Source organism: Salmo salar, chromosome 13, assembly GCF_965601325.2.
Source record: "Salmo salar chromosome 13, fSalSal1, whole genome shotgun sequence".
Classification (NCBI taxonomy): Eukaryota; Metazoa; Chordata; class Actinopteri; order Salmoniformes; family Salmonidae; genus Salmo; species Salmo salar.
Window position 1 is genome coordinate 22379033 of NC_138303.1, and position 6874 is coordinate 22385906.

Sequence of the window (6874 nt, forward strand, 5' to 3'; positions counted from 1 at the left end):
TCACATGACCTGATTCCAATTGAGCATACATTTCACTTGCTGAAGGCAAAACTGAAGGCAAACACCCCAAGAACAGCAGGAACTGAAGACAGCTGCAGAGAAAGGCCTGGCAGAGCATCACCAGGGAAGAAACACAGGATCTGTTGATGTCTATGGGTCCTAGACTTCAGGCAGTCACCATGAAATGTTTTGAAAGGCTGGTAATGGCTCACATCAACACCATTATCCCAGAAATCCTAGACCCACCCCAATTTCCATACCACACCAACAGATCCACAGATGATGCAATCTATATTGCACTCCACATTGCCCTTTCACACCTGGACAAAAGGAACACCTATGTGAGAATGCTATTCATTGACTACAGCTCAGTGTTCAACACCATAGTGACCTCAAAGCTCATCACTAAGCTAAGGACCCTGGGACTAAACACCTCCCTCTGCAACTGGATCCTGGACTTCCTGACGGGCCGCCCCCAGTTGGTAAGGGTAGGTATCAACACATCCGCCATGCTGATCCTCAACACAGGGTCCCCTCAAGGATGTGTGCTCAGTCCCCTTCTGTACTTCCTGTTCACTCATGACTGCGCAGCCAGGCACGACTCCAACACCCTCATTAAGTTTGCTGATGACACAACAGTGGTAGGCCTGATTCCCTACAACAATGAGACAGCGTATAGGGAGGAGGTCAGAGACCTGACCGTGTGGTGCAAGGACAACAACCTCACCCTCAACGTTATCAAGACAAAGGAGATGTTTGTGGACTACAAGAAAAGGAGGACCGAGCACGCCCCCATTCTCATCGACGGGTCTGTAGTGGAGCAGGATGAAGGAAGGAAGGTTCCTTGGCATCCACATCACCAACAAACTAACATGGTCCAAGCACACCAAGACAGTTGTGAAGAGGGCACCACAAAACCTATTCCCCCACAGGAGACTGAAAAGATTTGGCATGGGTCCTCAGATCCTCAAAAGGTTTTACAGCTGCACCATCGAGAGCATCCTGACGGATTGCATCACTGCCTGGTATGGCAACTGCTCTGCCTTCGACCGCAAGGCACTATAGAGGGTAGTGCGTACTGCCCAGTACATCACTGAGGCCAAACTTCATGCCATCCGGGACCTCTATACCAGGCAGTGTCAGAGGAAGGCCCTAAAAATTGTCAAAGACTCTAGCAACCCAAGTAATAGACTGTTCTCTCTGCTACCGCACAGCAAGCGGTACCGGAAGGCCAAGTCTAGGTCCAAGAGGCTTCTAAACAGCGTCTACCCCCAAGCCATAAGACTCTGAACAGCTAATCAAATGGCTACCCAAACTATTTGCATTGCCCCCCCCCCCTTCTACGCTGCTGCTACTCTCTGTTATTATCTATGCATAGTCACTTTAATAACTCTACCTACATGTATATATTACCTTAATTACCTCGACTTCGGTGCCCCCACACATTGACTTTGTACCGGTACCCCCTGTATATAGCCCCACTTTTGTTAATTACTGCTACTCTTTAATTATTTGTTATTCTTATCTCCTACTTTTTTTGTAGGTATTTTCTTAAAACTGCATTGTTGGTTATGGGCTTGTAAGTAAGCATTTCACTGTAAGGTCTAGACCTGTTGTATTCAGCGCATGTGACAAATAACATTTGATTTGATTTGTCCAAATAATTATGGACCTGACTGTATATATATATGGGGTATACAACCATCCCAGCTCTGCAGATTTTTCTGAGCAGAGACAGAATCATTAGTTTTGGCGCTGTCCATATGTAGCTTGTTTTTAGTCGCAGGATCAGGAATTGCTGAAGATTTGCAACATTTAACTGGAGCTAAGTCTGCAAATAGCACTGCTGGATGACTTAAAATGTCATAGTCAATCAATCAATACTCTTAGCAAAAATCACTTTTTCATTTATTTTCGGACCCCTTGCAGTACCCCCGGTTGAATATCCCTGATTCAATCCAATCTCTGATTTTAAACAAATTCATTCATTTCGAAGACAGTGGATTATGGGGAGTACAGTTGGTCAATTGTCAAATGTAATCTCTTCTTCATCTTCTCTTTCTCCAACTCTGTCTTTTTGTTTTCCATTGACCTGAAGGTTATCAGTTCTCTAGATGAATGGGCTAATAAATCTGTGCCATAAAAATGAATCATAAGCAGAAATCCGCAGGAGGGATATTCAGTACTGTGCGATGTTCAGAACTCAACAGAAGACGTCTAATGACCATAACTGACAAGATTCTCCATTATGTGGAAGAGAGAGGAGTGTACACTCAATACATCACACTTTTATATGCAATATCCTAAACATCATGAAGTATTGCATATCAAAGACATTGAAGAACATACTGTATGAAATAATTTGTAAGCAAAAACAAAAACAAATCCAATGCACCCAAATGATGTATATAAATCCTGTATTGCTCATGCTATATATTGGCCAGTGAGAGGCTTTGAAGGGGGGCGCCACAGGTCAACCATATTAGCACTCCCCATAAGGAGCAGTCCTCCATAGGAATTAATGGAATTCTACAGTATTTCATGTTTCATGGACAAAATGAAATGTATTTATTAATTTTTATTGTTGTAGGATTTCAAAAAAGTATACTTAAATCTTGTATTTTTATGTTTAGATCACACAATATAATTGAAATGTATGCATTAAGGTGTCTGTAATGGAATAAATGTGTCAAAAACAAATGTAAATATGATATGGCTTCCCCCAAAAACTGTACAATGGTGGAGGAGTACCAAGATGGAGGCACAGTGGCTTCAACACAGCGCCCCCAGTCAGACATCTAATATATATATATATATATATATATATATATACACACACACACACACACACACACACACACACACACACTGTACTATACCCCAATCCAGCCATCTTTTTTTTACACAGTAAGTAAGATCCCTGCATCAGAAAGGCAGAATGAAAAATGGATATACACTGGGTCACAGAGGAGTCAGCGCACCACATCACCAAGTAGAGTGCTACTTTTAGTGGGAATGCACTGATACAGCCATCTCTGACATCAGAAGGGCAAAGGTCAACAACAACCCATGGAGCTAGCTCAAATTATATAGAATCTGTCCCAAATGACACCCCATTCAAAAGTACTGCACTTAACTGAGACAAAGAAACATAGCACCACGCAGATATTGCGTTACCAGCAATGTTAATTAGGAGATCAGCTATAATAGCTTCAACAACCACTGGATTGCTTGCATATGAAGCTGGGTCATTAGTGTCTTTTTAGAATAATTTGACAGTTTGTGTCAATTGGAGAGAGAGAGAGCGCGTTATTACAGTGGAATAATTGCAGCCTCTCTCAGGGAGAGGTTGCCCTGGAAGCATCATGTGGCTAATGAGCATTTGTTATGATTCCAGAGAAACAGCCGAACACTTGAAAGGAGAGATTTAATTTGACAGCCAATTTCACCCTGAAAAAAAACAAATATCTTATTTAGTGTGTTGTATTATACCTGATAGTACTAACAAACAACCTATTTAAAGCTATTCTCATATAGTAGATATATCTCTGGATGTGTGTTTTGTTGTTGAAACTCATTGCTCAAGGGCTTGTACACTCATAAAATGTATGTATGTCCTGTGTGTAATGTAGTGTTATAATGGCTTCTGTCCCAAAGCTATGTAGCTAGCCGAGAAAATACAATTTTGTCTAAAAAGTGTATTTTTGTTGAACTCATGTAATGTAACCCAACACGCAAACCTCATTAGTGGACCTTCAGGATTAGGGCTGATTGCATATCCCCATTCACTTCAATCTGAATAAACTCATGTCTTCAGTGACAATAATGTGACATAGAGTGGTAGAAGATGGTGGTTTTTGTGCACAGAGCAGTGAAAGGGACCAAAACAGGACAAGCCCAAACTGCCAAGAGGCAGTGCATCAGAGGCATTGACAACTGAAAGGTCAGCTCTGTCTAGGCTCTTATAAAACTCATCAATATTTCATCACATACATTAACCTTCATTCCCAGTACATTATTAATGAGTGCATAGAGTTTTGATGAAGTGGGGGGAGGCAGGATATGGAAAAGCCTAATCTCCAAGTGTTTATATCATTTCCCAACAAAACCCTGCAGTACTTTAGCTACAGCACAATGCAGTGCTGCAGTCAGTCTGACAAACTCTGCGCACTTATGAGCTACACGAATGGATTATTCTCCATAAGTAATTCCATAAAGCAGTTTCATAAACGTATAATGTGAATTTACATTGAATGGCATTCTGTTCAAATCAGTTGACAATTCAGAGAAAGAGACTAACTGATTCAACGGTGAGGTGAAACATTCAGAAGGTGGCAGATATTGCAGAACTGTAATTAATAGACCTCACATGACCCCCTATTCACCATGACAGTCAGTCATACATAATAAATATCTGTCTGTACAACTCATTTCTATCTGAATTCTGTATAACGTTGGACACTCCTGATCTGTATTGCATAGTCATGACACATGGCAGTGGATCTATGTTGGTTCTAAGGAGGAGTGGAGGATCAACATGAAAATAAACCCTGGACTTTTGAATAACCGATTAAGCAAAGTATGATAGCATGATTCACTTTACAGGTGTAGGATCATAATTTGACCTGTATTTTGGAAGCAAAATAATCCTGCAGCAATAGGATTTTAACTTTTAGTCCATAATGTTGCTTGACCGGTGGTTAGGCTATTAGCTGGTCAAAATGAGGCTACATGAAAAGTGGAATACTGTTAATATAACCGTGTTAGTGCAGGTTTTCAGTGAATTTATGCACATCACAAAGCTCATCTGCATTTCCTGCAGCACAAGACAATTCTCAGCAAGAAAAGAGTGATCAAATGAAGATCCTACATTTGTAAGAATAAACACTACAGTATTGCGGAGGAGAGATAGCCACTATAACAAGAGATTTTCACACAAGACTCCCATATCATGGTGACTCAATATGCTCTACCAACTGGGGCTTTCTGAGGAAGAGAGGAATTTCTCTCAGGCCCTGTATTGTGTCTGAAGAGGACAAATGACAAAATGTGGACATTTTCTACTGAAAAACGTCTGTCAGTGAGTTATGGGTCTGAAACGCAACACCAACAGCTAATAGAATTGCTTCTGACCTTTCCAGAGTAAGCCATGATAACAAAAGCTCTCTAATGTTAGAATCGTAAGGCAATGATTAGTCATTGATATAAATAGATAACCCGGCAAAGAGGTAGGAGCCAAGAGCAGTGGAAGAGAAGGCTCCCACCTGAAAACATAGTAGGAACACTGCTGTTAGAACAAACATACTGAATTTATAGGGCTATATTTCTGTCTCTTCTCTTCTCCTTACATTACATTTAAATTGATTTATATTACATAAATATACAGTAGTTTCTTCTACAAAAGTGTGGTGCTTGTATGTGGAAACCCATTCGCTGTAGCCAGCTAGGAACTGGGTTACCCCATATTGTTTTTATAGTAAGCCTACAGTAGTCAGACATACAGTATAATCAGGAATGTGATTGTCAAAATAAAGAGAATCATGGGTAAAGGCTATCGGTCCACTTTGATTGTAAAATACAGGTGTGAGAATTGGCCGTCCGGATTTTCTTGGGTCAATCAGGAATTCCAGATTGGTCAGAAATATCAGTAAATCAAATCCCCTCTCTCAGTAATTCCTAAGGAAAGTGGTGTACTTAGTCCTTACTAGGTCCTGCCTGTGCCTGGTAACAGCACTTGTAGCAGTGCTGGATGGTGGTTATAAGAAACATAAGCTGTTGCTTAGGGCCCCCGGCTGCTAGGGGGCCCCAGACCAAATGATTATTATTATATATATAATTTTTGGGGGAACTCAGGTGTCTCAACTTACTGTTGAGAGTTATAATAGTAGAATACACAAGGTGTAAGTTCTAAATTTGGTTGTGCATCAGCAGTTTCTCTCTTGTTCTTTCAGTCACTGACAATCACTCAATTAGCCATGTCAGCTAACCATTTTTACATTGTTAAATTAGTCTAGCCAGTTATCTAAACTTGTAGTAATCATAGCCGAATATCAAACCGGGCACGTGCTCAGGGGCCCTGACCCACATTGATTTTGTTAGTCACCCTTACTCAGATATCCTTAACATGGCATAAGTCATGGCAAAATGTGTAGAATTGCATGACATTCGCTATAAAATGTCACAATTTCTCGCCGACCTATGGCAAAACGTGTAGAACTGTAGAAAGGTGCTTTAAAACTGGATATTTTCTCTAAGCCCCAATGATTACATGTGTAGAATTGCAGGAAATGTACTTTAAAACATTAGTAAAAAAATAAAAACTCTCCCCACCCTTAAGAGGGGGTCAAACATTTTCTAGGCCTGCTTGGCGTGGGGACCCACCAACCAAATCTCGCTTAGAGCCCCCAAAAGGCTAGAGCCGGCCCTGACTGGCCCTAATCTATCACTCATTGGACTTGCACTTAAACAGTGGCGTTTGTCAAATACAAAGACCTTTCCAATCCATCGTCATGAATAATGCAGAGTATATGTCCGCAGGGTCACTCCATTTGTGGTTTCTCACAAAAGGACAACATTTAGTGCTAAAGGTACAAAAGACCTGCAGGTTTAATTCAACCGCCAAAGTAGGGCAAGCTTAATATGGGCCAGCTCCTCTGGTTTACAGTAGCTCCACATTGATACACATCTTTGTTCAATGTGTATGATGATTAAATTATTCAGATTTTCATTCATTATACCTATTTGTAACCTGTTCATGTGAACATAAGAGGTTGTGCAGCATTAGGCCCTTGACAACCATCCTGGGTACCAGTCCTTTTAGATATCATTCCACTCCTGTCATTTGCCAAAGACAGGAGTGGCAAGGAGTGAAACA